This window comes from Lactuca saligna, chromosome 1 (genome assembly GCF_052625555.1).
Source record: "Lactuca saligna cultivar CGN05327 chromosome 1, ASM5262555v1, whole genome shotgun sequence".
Taxonomy (NCBI): Eukaryota; Viridiplantae; Streptophyta; class Magnoliopsida; order Asterales; family Asteraceae; genus Lactuca; species Lactuca saligna.
In genome coordinates this window covers 3,104,496-3,119,035 of record NC_136417.1, presented here as the reverse complement: position 1 = coordinate 3,119,035, position 14,540 = coordinate 3,104,496, and positions in this window count along the sequence as shown.

The following is a 14,540-nucleotide window of genomic DNA, read 5'->3' as shown; positions in this document are numbered from 1 at the left end:
ACAAGCAGTAGGCTGGGCGTACTGGCTCGTCGACATGTACGCTGGGCGTACTCTCCAAGGATGTTGGGGGTACTAAGTGGATCAGACCGGATGCATCATGGCTTCGGACCCGAGGCACTCGAGTGATGGAGTAGGGCGACGTCGCCCAACCCAGACCATGAACCATGAGTGCGCTGGGCATACTTTGCATTTCCAAACTTCTAAAATTCGTATCGTTCACATACGAACTCCATATTTTCTTGGCCTCCTCTGTCTGCGCGGCGCAGACCACACGCAGACATTAGCCTTCGCAAACTATTTGTTTTTATGAAGACTTCAGACCTAAAAATGTTTGCGCTTCCTCTTCTTGGCGCAGATGTGGATCAGAGTCTTCTAATATCTCTAGACATCTTCTAGTCTAAAAAAACACATATATCATTGTTTTTCTGTTGTTTTTTTTTTTGAATTTATATTTATTCCGACTTTATTAGTGATAAACAATTTGAAAAAAAAATTACAATACTTAAAAAAAATCGACAACACAAACATGATATATTTGACAAATTTATAAATAAAAATTTATTATAATAATGGTCGTTGAATATATATATATATATATATATATATATATATATATATATATATATATATATATATATATATTCTTATGCCAAATTTTATAAAATATTATTTAATACAGTATCTTCAAGTTCTTTGAAAAATATTTATGACATTTTTTAATTGATTTAATTGATAAAAACGAAGTTTATTTTCATCCATTTATGTATCAAATTCTTTGATTTCTAATTACAATGTTTAGGTATAACTTTGCGATCAAAATTGTTAGTTTTTATCAAATATATACGTTAATTAATACCATTTTTATTTTCACTTTTTATACAATAATACATAAAAGTTGATTTAGATTTGTTAATTATTTATAACAAAGTCATAAATATATTAAAAAATCACTTTGTAGTTTAAAAAAAATCGGTTTATTTAGATTTTAGTTTATTTTAATAGACTGCAGATGTTAAAAAACAAACAATCTTCTTATTTCAGACTGCAGACGTTTGGTCCACCTCTTCTGTTGCAGAGGTTTACAGATGTGGTCTGCAGACTGCTGACATTTTGCCTCAGAAAAAAAATACCACCTTGGACTCCGTCGGCTAATTTTGATTAATTATTATTATTATATTTTTACCAGGTCAGGACAGGAAAAATCCGTTAAAAATTCATAACTTCTTCATTTGAGATCCGTTTTCATCTGTCTTTTTACCGTTGGACTACTATCGACGATATCTTCGATCCTCGTTTAGATCGTTTCGTCTAGAAACCACTCGATCTCATATTCGAACTTTGGGTTGCATACCGCTAAGTCGAAACTTCGAAAAACCATAACTTCCTCATACGAAGTCAAATTTAGACGTTCTTTTTATGCACACTCTCGGTTTAACGTATTCTACGACTTCCGTTTAGATCACTAAGGCCAAATATCGCTCTATCGTAAATTCACAATTTATGTCGTGTTGTGTCGTGCCGATTTTGTCGCGAAACTTCGACAGGGCATAACTTCTTCTTATAACTCAGATTTCGGCATTCTTTATATATTCAGAATCCTTGTCACGACTACTACAACTTAGTTAAGATTACTCCTTCTAAATAATCTTCCATCAGAAAGTCATTTTCAACGCTTATCGTCTCTAAATTGACTAGCCCGGATCTGCGGGCGTTACAATTATCTCCCCCTTATGATGATTGCGTCCCGGAATCATCAACGAAATAGGACTTGTATAATGATTCCATACTTTATCTCTTCATCCTAGTTAATGACTGTAACTTCTATGTTTCCTCGAGAGAGTATCTAACTCTTGGACTTCTCGATAGCAGGTAGTGCTCAATCCTGCATCTGCTCTTCGTACTATGTTGGACTTTCAATCGTAACCTTCGAGTTAAAAATAAATCCTTATTGAGGACTCCTTCTTCTTCATGGGATAAGTACTTTCCTTTATCAATTGTAACAGATCGATGAATCATGCTCTAATGATCTCTCATCGTATGTAACAACGCTTAGACTCAAGTTTGTTAGAGTCAAATTCCATAATGGAATATATATTCCTTCATATTCTAATGTGATATAATCACATTTTTTCATGTAGCATTTCTAGCTACAAGCTTCCTTAACAATGAGCGTGATGTCATCAATCACATTGATTTCAATCTTCTGACTTAAGTTAGATGTTACATCGAACTTGGTTCTATGAACCACGTAACAAACTCATCGTAGTCAAACTTAATTTGATATGACCACTAGGGTCGGAATAACAACCATCTTACTAGTTATTACCGAAACAATGGTAATGACATACTTTGAACAAAACAATTTCAATTACTAGCTTCTTGGTAACCTTGTGACTTTCCCTGATCCAAGTGTGAGTCTTGTGGTTCTAGTAGTATAGGCATCTACTACCATTCACACCTACTCATACTCGTCACAAGTATTGTCCCACAGTCAATCCAAGTCACCTCATTAGAAAATCACACAATCATCTAACATATTAGATAACAAAACTAGGCTTTATATTATTTTCTTGAAACTATTACATAAAAGTTCAAGTTCACTCTATACTATGCCTCTAATAGACTACACTATAAGTTACTATTCACACTTCTACTTCATAACTTGATCTTTGGATATAAAGTCCTGATCCATGATTCCTCGCGTTGTCATCTACTTCATCAATGATCATTTAAAATGCTCTTTCCTTTGGCTGTGGTAGCACATTTGGCTTTGTAATCTCTTCCCTTCTTGGGCAGTTTTGCTTGAAATGTCCTTCTTTACCACACTTAAAGAAGGCTTCTCTTTTGTTTGTGCATTCGCTGGCATAATGACCAGTCTTCCCGCATTTGAAGCGGGTCATTTCTTTAGAGCATATCCTAATTTGCTTCCTCTTGTACTTATCACACCATTGTGCTTCTTCTTCGAACCAGACTTCGAAGATTTTCTCTTCTCATCAAACCTTGAGGATCCTTCAAACTTTCTTTTCTCGCCAATTTCAACCTTGCTGGCGATTCTTCCCTTAATCATATATTCAACAGACTTGGCAGCCCAGATAGTTGCCTCTAGAGTAAGTGTCTAACGCATTGGCACCGCATACGCCCATGGGAGTCCCTTTGCGTACCAATCAACTTTTGTCAGCTCGTCTGGAACGATGCGCAAAGCAAACTCCATCTTGTCTGTGAAGGCATTAGTGTATTCATCAACTGACATGTTGTCTTTCTTCAATATCAGAATTTTGTTCTCCAACTCTAGCAGATTTTGTTCTCTGCCCAAGTCAGTTGCAGTGGCTCGTTAGGGATTAGGGTCTTCCCTAGAGTGTTCCACCAGCGAATAGCGCCACCCCTGAACTGACGCACTTCCAATATGGTTTGTAACTTGCCTTTGCAACCACATGTCATAAAGGCTAATTCCATTTCTGAGATCCAATCTATTACTACGATGGGATCTTCTTTTCCAATGAAAGTTGATGGCTTGCAAGTCATAAAATCTTTGTACTTGCATCCATTTCTCTCAACTCCTTCCTCTTGATTATTCCTCCTATCCACCAGCAGTTCAGTCTGACCAACAGATCTACTGTAATTTCCCTCCTCTGAGTGACCATTATTTAATTCCGGTTGTTCAACAGGTATTGAAGGTTCAATCCTGTTGTTAAGCAACAATTGTATCATTTCCTCCCTTTGTTCAGCCGTCATGGCTTGAATCATGGCTCGCACTCCAGCCATTGTGATTGTTCAGGTGATGTTGCTACAACAGTTACTTGCTCAATCACATATGGTTGATTTCTGTTTTCGTTTGCGTTTCTAGCTCCACTTCTGGTTCTTGCCATTTTTGATCTATACACCGAATAAGGTGAACTTAGATCCTCATTCACGATAGATTTTCAAATAATCCTTATCACTCTGAAATGTTTACATGATAGTTATAACATCGTAGTCGTACGCTTAGGATCCTAAACACATAAGGTTTCCAGATCCGGTAGGCAACAGACCATAGATCTGAATAAACAATTTCATATATGGCAAACATATAGCATCTAGCACATAAAAGCATTTTAGACATCTCTCCTAAAATATGCTAGTGCTCGTGTCTAAAATATGGTAGACACTCATCTCATGATCATCACTTAGCATTCTAAGTTTAAGTCTATAAATCCTACAAATTCCTAGTTCACTTAAACTAATGCTCTGATACCAACTGTGACATCCCCAAATTTCACAGCCAGAAAAGACCGATTTGTTTATGCTTTGTTTTAAAATCATAGTAATCGTTTAAAGAAAATTGTTGCATAATTTGTTCCCAAAACAAAATGTGATAAGAATTTATCAAAACATTTCTTTAAAGCAATGTATTTTCTTTAAATAAGAAAATCTCGGGATGTCATGTTCCTATACAGACCAAAAGCATAAACAGTATAAAATAGACCTTACAATAGTTATTTATAACTACTGATCTATAATCCAAAATCTCTTGTCATGTCAACCAACTTATGCTCTTGCGCCACTACCTGTGATACAAAGAAAACTGAGTGGGTCAGGTTTGGTAAACCTGGTGAGTACATAGGGATTTCAATCCCACAATCTTATAACATATGTATATAATTTAGAATTCACACAATATAAAATTTTCTCTATATATAACCAACTCTTACCTTACCCCGTCAATCCTCTCAACGAGACTATCCATACCCCTGGACCTCAATTTCTAACTCTTACTCCCGGATCTAATCCATGTTCTCGAGTCCATAATTGTTCCCATTCCATACTCCCGGATAAGGGACAATTGGTCCATGTCTAAATCCATACTCCCAAACTAATGACAAATTCTATGTCTTGTCGATACTCCTAGATTAATGACAACTGACTATGCCTTAATCCATACTCCCGGATTAATGACAACTGACTAAGTCTTAATCCATACTCTCGGACTAATGACAATTAACTAAGTCTAATCCATGCTTCCAGATCAATGACATATTTTAAAGTTCTATTCTCCGTATATATTTCGCTCGTACTCGTAAAGAGATACTACCCCATAACCATTATAACAAACCTTAGGTATACTCTTTAACCTAAGTTATTATAAAAAAATCAGGTAGGTTCTTTAACACATAATTCCGACATATTCAAATAATTCACACAAAACATATATTTAATACATTCAAACAATACTTGTATTAAAATCATGTTCATGAAAGGGACTATGCACTCACTTGATAAGACAATGCTCGGACAACACTACGGCTCTTAGAATAATAACCTTCTATGAAATCGGGATATCTTCCAAAAACCAGGCTTCTCGCGGGCAGAGTTTCGGCTTGACAACTCTATTTCTGGGGATCTTCGGGACTTGCTTCAGGTGTCGGGATGATACCGGGGCTTCGTGGGTATTTCTTGCCAAGTAGAAGGAAGAAAAAGGGGTGAAGAATGGTAAATTGGCAAAAGAAATCGGCAGCCCTCGAGTTCTATTTATAGGGCCGACCCATGTACTTATGTTAGGCGTAACATCAGAGTATGCTAGGTGTACTCCCTTTACAAGCAGTACGTTGGGCGTACATCGAGTATGTTGGGCGTACTGGCTCGTCAACATGTACGTTGGGCGTAGTAAGTGGATCGGACTGGATGTGTCATGGCTTCGGACCCGAGGCACTCGAGTGATGGAGTAGGGCGACGTGCCCCAACCCAGACCATGAACCATGAGTACGTTGGGCGTACTCCGCATTTCCAAACCTCTAAAATTTGTATCTTTCGCATACGAGCTCCATTTTTTACGTTCTTTATATCCACGTGTAGGTGAGACTATGCTCTACAACTTTCATTTAGGTGGTATTTGTTTTTTCTCCGCAGATTTTCTTGGCCTCTTCTGTCTGCGCGGTGCAGACCACGCGCAAACATTAACCTTTGTAGACTGTTTGTTTTTTTGAAGACTGCAGACCTAAAAATGTTTGCGCGTCCTCTTCTTGGCGTAGATTTGGATCAGAGTCTTCTAACATCTTCAGACATCTTCTAGTCTAAAAAAACACATATATATTTATTTTTCCTTTGTTTTTTTTGAATTTTTATTTATTCCAACTTTATTAGTGATAAACAATTTGAAAAAAAAGAATTACAATACTTTAAAAAAATCGACAACACAAACATGATATATTTGACAAATTTATAAATAAAAATTTATTACAATAATGGTCGTTGAATATATATATATATATATATATATATATATATATATATATATATATATTCTTATATTTTTATGCCAAATTTTATAAAACATTATTTAATACAGTATCGTTAATTTCTTTGAAAAATATTTATGACACGTTTTAATTTGATTTAATTGAAAAAAACGAAGTTTATTTTCATCAATTTATGTATCAAATTCGTTGATTTCTAATTATAATGTTTAGGTATAACTTTGCGACAAAAATTGTTAGTGTTTATCAAATATATACATTAATTTATACCATTTTTATTTTCACTTTTTATACAATAATACATAAAAGTTGATTTATATTTGTTAATTATTTATAACAAAGTCATAAAAATATAAAAAAAATCACTTTGTAGTTTAAAAAAATTGGTTTATTTAGATTTTAGTTTATTTTAATAGCCTGCAGATGTTAAAAAACAAACAGTCTTCTTATTTCAGACTGCAGACGTTTGGTTCACCTCTTCGGTTGCAGAGGTTTACAGATGTGGTCTGCAGACTGCAGACATTTTGCCTTAGAAAAAACAAATACCACCTTGGTCTTCGTCGGCTAATTTTAACTTTATTTTTATTATTATATTTTTAATAGGCCGGGACAGGAGAAGTCCGTTAAAAATTCATAACTTCTTCATCCGACATCCGTTTTCATCTGTCTTTTTACCGTTGGACTACTATCGACGAGATCTTCGATCCTCATTTAGATCGTTTCGTCTAGAAACCACTCGATCTCATATTCGAACTTTGGGTTGCATACCGCTAAGTCGAAACTTCGAAAAACCATAACTTCCTCATACGAAGTCAAATTTAGACGTTCTTTTTATGCACACTCTCAGTTTAACGTATTCTACGACTTTCAATTAGATCGCTAAGGCCAAATATCGCTCTATCGTAAATTCATTATTTATGTCGTGTTGTGTCGTGCCGATTTTGTCGCGAAACTTCGACAGGTCATAACTTCTTCTTATAACTCAGATTTCGGCATTCTTTATATATTCGGAATCCTTGTCACGACTACTACAACTTAGTTAAGATTACTCCTTCTGAATAATCTTCCATCAGAAAGTCATTTTCAACGCTTATCGTATCTAAATTGACTAGCCCAGATCTGCAAGCGTTACATCAACATACAACTTATATTTGGTCAACCTATTTAAAATGTAGAGACAATAGAGTCAATGGCTATTGGCTTACATAACTGCATCATCGAAGTTATCTTTGTTGTATATATAAATATAATCATATTAAAAACCCTAACATATGAGATCTTGTTTAGACAAATATTGTGTTTTTTGTTTTTTTTTTTGTACAAAAAAAAAGAATGTCAAAACAGTAAAACACGCTCTTATGGTTGTAATCGTAATCGTAATAGTAATAGTAATAGTGTTTTGCAAATTTTGTGAAATTTATCTCTATGATGATTTTTTGTTTGTTAATGTCCAAAAGTTATTAAAGTTTTTTTTCACTTATGCCCTTGTTACATGTAATAACAAGTTTCCAGAGACAAAACCGATAAAATTTAACAAACTTAAGGATTTTACTGTCAAATTTGAAAAACATACGCAGGGTAAAAATATAGTTTTTTTTTTTTTTTTTTGGTAAACTTAAGGATTATTTTTGCAAATTTGAAAAAAAATACTTAGAGTAAAAACATAAAATGTTTGTAACAAAGGCAAAAATGAAAAAAAAAATGTGCCAAAATTTGGATATTAACAAACAAAAAATCGTTACATGAAAAAAAACCAATAAAATTTGTCATACTTGAAGACTTTAATGTCAAAAGCCCTTTCATATATTAAATTAATATTTTTTTGTTTCTCGGGCCAGGGTATTTGGGGGCATGAGTGCCCACCAAAACTTAAACATAGTCAAGTAAGGGTAGAAGGAGTGGTGATACCACTTTTTCCGTATTAGTTTTCTAGCCACATAAGTGTGACGTCATATTTGACATACCTCTTCAATATCTTGCTATTTACAAATGGTGGGTTGACAAATTTTTTATAAACTAAAATTTAAAATTTTTTAAAATAAATTTAATTGCTATAATAATAATAATAATAATAAATAACTTAAAGTCTTACAACCTTACAAACTTCAAAACATAAAAAACAAAAAGGTACAAACATAAATACTTAAACATATAAAAAAAATTAAGACATCAAAGCTACTATAATCCAAATGACGTCTTCATTCGAAAATTGGCATTCTTAAGCATCGATCGGTTATGCGTTAAGATCGATGTGGTCAACGTCTAAATGTATTTTCTTCAAGTATCTGCAAAGATCATGATGGATCTCAACATTACGAATTATTTATCTTCTTGTCAAGTACTATTCGCTTCCAACCTCACATACTTGTATCAACAAAACAATCTCGTCTCTTTTATACTCACATATTGCATTTTCTTCATCTTCAAGAATTACATTATGTAATATGATACAAGTATACATTATATAAGTCATTTTATTCTCCTCAATCATGATCACCTTGGGTGTATTGACCCTTGATATGCATTCGAGCAGTTGTGCCGTTCCCAGTGGAGGCAATCTAGGAATCCTAACATTCCATGGAATCTATGCATATTTGCATGATAACCATATAATTGTTAGACGTCACTATAAGTAGGTTTACACAAATATTGTGGACCATCCAATCTCATGACACACTTGTAAATTTTATAAAGGCTTTCTTATGCAATATGTGTGTACATCCTAAGATTCTCATATAGTGCATCAAGGGAGTGACACATGTTAGCTGACGAAATGCAGTTGTGAATTTTTGTAAGGGAGTAAAACATATTGTACCTCTAGCATATGCACGTTGTTGGGAAATATGGACACGCTTGTGTGATGTCATTGACTATACGCTAAAACAAATGTTTGTGCATACGGAATCGTTGTTAGAAAAAATAGCCTTGAAAAATCGTTTACTCATCAAAATAATTGTGCATGAGGTGTTTGTAATATCCCAAAAGTTACAACAAATTTAAACTTTTCAAAACATCCCATTTACTAAAGAAATGTTTACAAAACCATCGTTTCCAAAACATTATTTAAAATCAGAGTCTCCCAAGATCCAATCAGTCAGAAAACCAAGGATGTGTACGGTCACACCTTCGTCTTGCCTAAATCATCTGAAGTACCTGAAACAATAAAACTGAAACTGTAAGCACGAAGCTTAGTGAATTCCCCCAAAGTACCACCACACAAACAGATAACATATACAATCAATCATGTCGGGTCCAATCAACCATTAAGTTGGAATACCCCAGGCCCAGTCAATCTCCGGTTCCAATCATCATCGGGATGGAATACCCCAGGTTGGAATGTCGATATACAATGGGTCCACTTAGTTATCGGACTGGAATACCCTTGGCCCAATCAGTCATCAGACTGGTGTAACATCCTGATATTAAGGAACTTCTAAGTTTGGACTCTATAATTTTATTATGTTGCATTTTTGGTCCCTAAAGAAAGAAAGAGTGAAAAGGGGCCCAAAGTGACATTTTGGCAAAAGTTGGGATGGGATGAGTACGTCGTGCGTACGTATGTGTACACTAAACATACTAAGGCACACCTTAGTATGTTGGGCGTACACTTCGTACACAAGGCGTACGTGGATTTCATGCAAACCCTAATTTTAGGGCTTTGGCTTATATTTAAGCAACCTTATGGACTCGTATCCTCTTCTTATCTAGGCTCCTTCAGTGATTTTGACCCTCAAGCAACCATAGAGCAAGTGAGAGAAAAACTTGAGCCTTTAAGAGAGTTTTGGAGTGGTTTTGAAAAGAGAAGAAGGTGGTGATAAGATCTTGGAGTTGAGAACACTTTGGATCTGAGATTTCTTCTTGGTTTGCAATATCGTGAAGGTATAAAGCTTACATCTTTTCCACTTCATCTTGTAGATCTAGGTTTTTGCTCTCTTAAGTCACTTTTTGGTCCCAAAATGATAATTCATGAACACAACATGTTCTTGACCCGCTAAGTTGTCCTTTCAAGCCCTTGGAAAGGTCGTGAGTCATAAAAATGGATTCCAAGTGGTTGGTTTTGCTCCATGCATCATTTAGAAGGTTTTAATGGATTAAGAAGATGAGTTAAGCACTTAATGGACATGAAAAGTCATAAAGTTGGAAACTTTTATGACTCTTGAGGGTATTTTAGCCATGGATCTGAAAAATGCACATGAGTGCTTAAGCCATTAAGCACTTATTGAGTTTTTGGGACTTCTGGTAGTACGTCCCGCGTACTTGGAGTACACCCAGCATACGAGGTCAACCACCCCGATAGCGGTCAACATACGAGTACGCCCAATGTACATAGGGAGTACACCCCGCATACTCACTCTGAGTTGACTCAATTGATTTGACTATTTCGACTTTGACTTTGAGCAAGTTTGACCTTAAGGGTATTTTGGTATTTTAATTGAGATTGGTCATTTGGTTGGAATAGGTGTCGATTAGAGCTGAGATTCGGAGTCGAGACCTCATCAACTTTTGTCCAGTTTGTGAGGTGAGTTTTCCTCACTATATTTGCGGGTCAAAGGTGTTGGATTAGATGTCTAAGCCCATAACTAATATTGGTATATACTCAACCCGATAGTAGCAAGGTCCATTTGGGTTGCATATCATCAGAACAATTTGTTAGGATAGACTCTTGAGAGAAGGTTATGTATGATTTATTAATATATTATAAGCTCTAATATATTAATATGAAATCATATGTTTTAATTAGTATTGATCAATAATTAATTTGGAATTAATTTAGTGAACAAAAGAGACTAATTAAATCTATGGGGACTAATTATGGTAATTAGTTTTATTTATATGTGTTGGGTTTATGATCCATGTTGGACCAAGTTTATGTATGGATACAGAAAGAGTTGGGCCACATGAACCATGGATCATAAATCTATGGGTATGGGTTTGGGTTAACCCATGACCTTTGGAATTCCACATATAAATATGTTACTTCATAGCCAAAATCACGACTAATGTATTCTTAGAGGATATGGACGGTTTTGGTGTGTATGAATTCTCTCTCAAGTTTCATCCTTTTTCCATGATGTGTTGTGACTTCATTTGAGGATTCCACACTATTAGGGATAAGCTCTTAAGGCCATATACATCAAGACTTTAAGCTACATAAAAGGTATGTCACCCTAACTAGTATCTTATATGGTTTATGTCAAACGCATGCTAGTTATAGGTTTAATGCCTTGGAAACCATTTGCATGTATAATTTGTGAAAACATAGATCCAAGGTATTTAAGGTTGTATATGCACCATATGATGTTGTAGTATACAAAACCCATCAGTGGTATCAGAGACTAGGCTTGGTTTTCCATTATACTTGATGCAATAGCTTGAAAATCAAAAAATTTGGCTTTCTGGACTGTGGACTCGCTGAGTCCACTGGGGGACACGCCGAGTCCAAGAGTAAACTCTACCAACTCACTGAGTTGGTTCCTGCACTCGACGAGTTAGTGCTCCAGAGGGTAGATTTTCGACTTTTAAGGATGGAATTGGACTAGGATCATTACCCTAAACTGTTTTTGAACTTATAAACCTGTTTTTGATGTGGTAATGATCATGTTAATCCAATTTCAAAGATAATTGTCATAATTTCAAGATTTGTATTAGTTTATATGTTCATGCTAATTCTTGAAGATTGATGATATGAATTATCTTGTTATTATGAGTTAGTTTAGATTAATAGAAAATATATGTGATTATTTGTTTTCGATCCAAATTGATCTAAAAGTTGTTCACAAAATGTGTTTTTGTAACTTGTCCTCAATTTATATGAAAAGTATCATTTATGATTTTTAAAACTCATAAGATTTCCATAAGTTATGAAAATGAAGAGTCTCATTTTTAAATGCTTTAAAATCTTTCATAACTTGTCCTCAAGTTATGGAACTTGAAGAGTTTTTTCATTAAAACTACTTTAAACTCATAGGTTATGGAAACCTAACGTTTTTGAATTGTTCAAAACATGCCCTCAGGTTTTGGAATTTGTAAAGTTTCCCCCCATGACTACTTTAATTTCAAGTTCAACCCTTATAATTTTAAAAGTTAAAATTCAACCCTTATACTATTATAAATATTAATAGGTAATAGTTATATATATATATATATATATATATATGTATAAGAACAAAGTCAGTCTTACCGTTAGTAGGCCTCATTCACGAAGCCGGTCTATAAGGAGGGTATAAGGTTACTGCCTATAAAATGGCAGTTTAATCGGTGTCCACTCTTACCCACCGCTTCCTTGACTGGTGGAGGGTCGTTAGCCGAACGGGTTTGACATGACATTAATTCTCCTTTCATTAAAGTATAATGATAAATATAAAGTAACTAAACCTTATTAAATTCCCAATCTTAGTTACTTTAGGAAAATGTGAATTTGGTGCTAACCCATGAAATTACACTTTGTACATAACCAAGTCGTTGGTGGAGCATGTGTGGGTAACCGACACACTAACATGGACTAGTAAGAGTGACAAAGGGTAACTTAATGTTTATCATAGATTGGTGGAATGCGTGTGGGTAACCGGTACATCGATTAGGTGATAAAAATAAAGTGTTCCAAGTCAATTTACATGGTTATTCACACCTTGTTTGTGATCCTCGACATACCAGTTACAAACTTGAGAGGGCACAATCGCGATTTAAACATGCCATTGAATAGATCAATGAATATCAAAGGATCTAGGAGTTTCAATTCACTTAAGACCTAAAATTCCTTTTTCATTTTTCGTGGTGGAAATTGGTAAATCATCATTTACCTACCTTCAAATATTTTATAGCTTAGATGTCACACCCCCAAACCAAGGATGGCGGAAACGTCCGGGGGTGGAGGACTTCATGTATAGTATCATAACCACAATTTCAATAGTAATTTAAGCAAACACAACCAACATATATATAATTGAAAAAGTTACATCACTTGTATGAATTACATGTTTCAAAATCAATTACAATATGTTGACAAAATATGAAAAATTTGACGTCTTAACGTCCCATCCTCAAAAGCACTTGATTACCTGTTTAGTGTTTTCCTGAGAATACGAGTTGTTTGAAAAGTGTCAACACAAAAGTTGGTGAGTTCATAAGCTTTTATTAATAAACTTAGTAGAAGTCTATCACATGTAAATGTCGCGTTTGTGTCAGAAAAATCCGATATTTTCCTTGAAATCCGAAAAATGTAGCCTTATAACCAAAGACTAAAATGTATAAGAAATCATCATTTCTTAGTAGAAATGTCGTGAGTTTAAAATGATATGGAAAGTAAATTTCTTTATCAACCTAAAACCTACTTCGGTTTTATGAAACCCCGTAAACTTTATGAATTGTTATCTCCCTAGGTGAGTCGCTATAATCATACTGTGACTATGTAAACCTGCCACAACGTTTCTCAGGTGTCGCGAAAATGAAATGACATTTGTCACCCGTAGACCTGCAGGTCCCACTGTAGCTAGCAGCAAGGTGTGGGGTGTCAAACCCAATATAGATCTATATACAAGTATCACGTTCTCCCTCAAGGAGATTTTGATTATAACTACCAGGAATTATATCCCGCACTCGGACGTACGGGGAGAGAGAGTCTCACAATATAGGTTAACAAGTTTACGTGAAATGTGTGTGGATATAAATCTTTCTTGTATGAATGTACCCTTTTTGTACGAGTGTGTTGAGTGATGTATCATAAACTATACCTATTATAGTTTATCTAAAATGTATATAATATGTATGGATTCTTTTTATGGAAATGTATTAGTGTTGTGAATTTATCCAACTATACTTTTTATAGTTACATAATACGTGTTCTAAATGAATGAATAATATTTAATATGAATGACTTAGTTTCAGTTCACAATGATAAACTAACAAGGAAACACATTCAAATATTAGAACTTATGATTATACACTTTGCTCAACATATTACAAAGTGTTATGATATTTACATGCTGTTGGCTAACTTTAGCAATTCTGCCCAGTTTTGGAAAAATCATAGAAAAATCATACAAAGTCGAAAACTAGATCCGTAAATTCTGAGAGTTCACAAAATGTGTATAGTTTACTCATAATTTTTATCACGATTTTTAATGACCTCCAACTTGGGTGAAAATGTCCATAATCACAGACTGGTCCGGATTGTTGTTTGAAATGATAGGCAGTTTTGTAAAAATCACCATAAATTGTAGAAAACTCTTATGGAGATGTGCAAGTAGTCATTTTAAAGCTACAAACTTGAACTATTTGCACCTTGTACAGTTTTGAAAACAAAAATGTTTA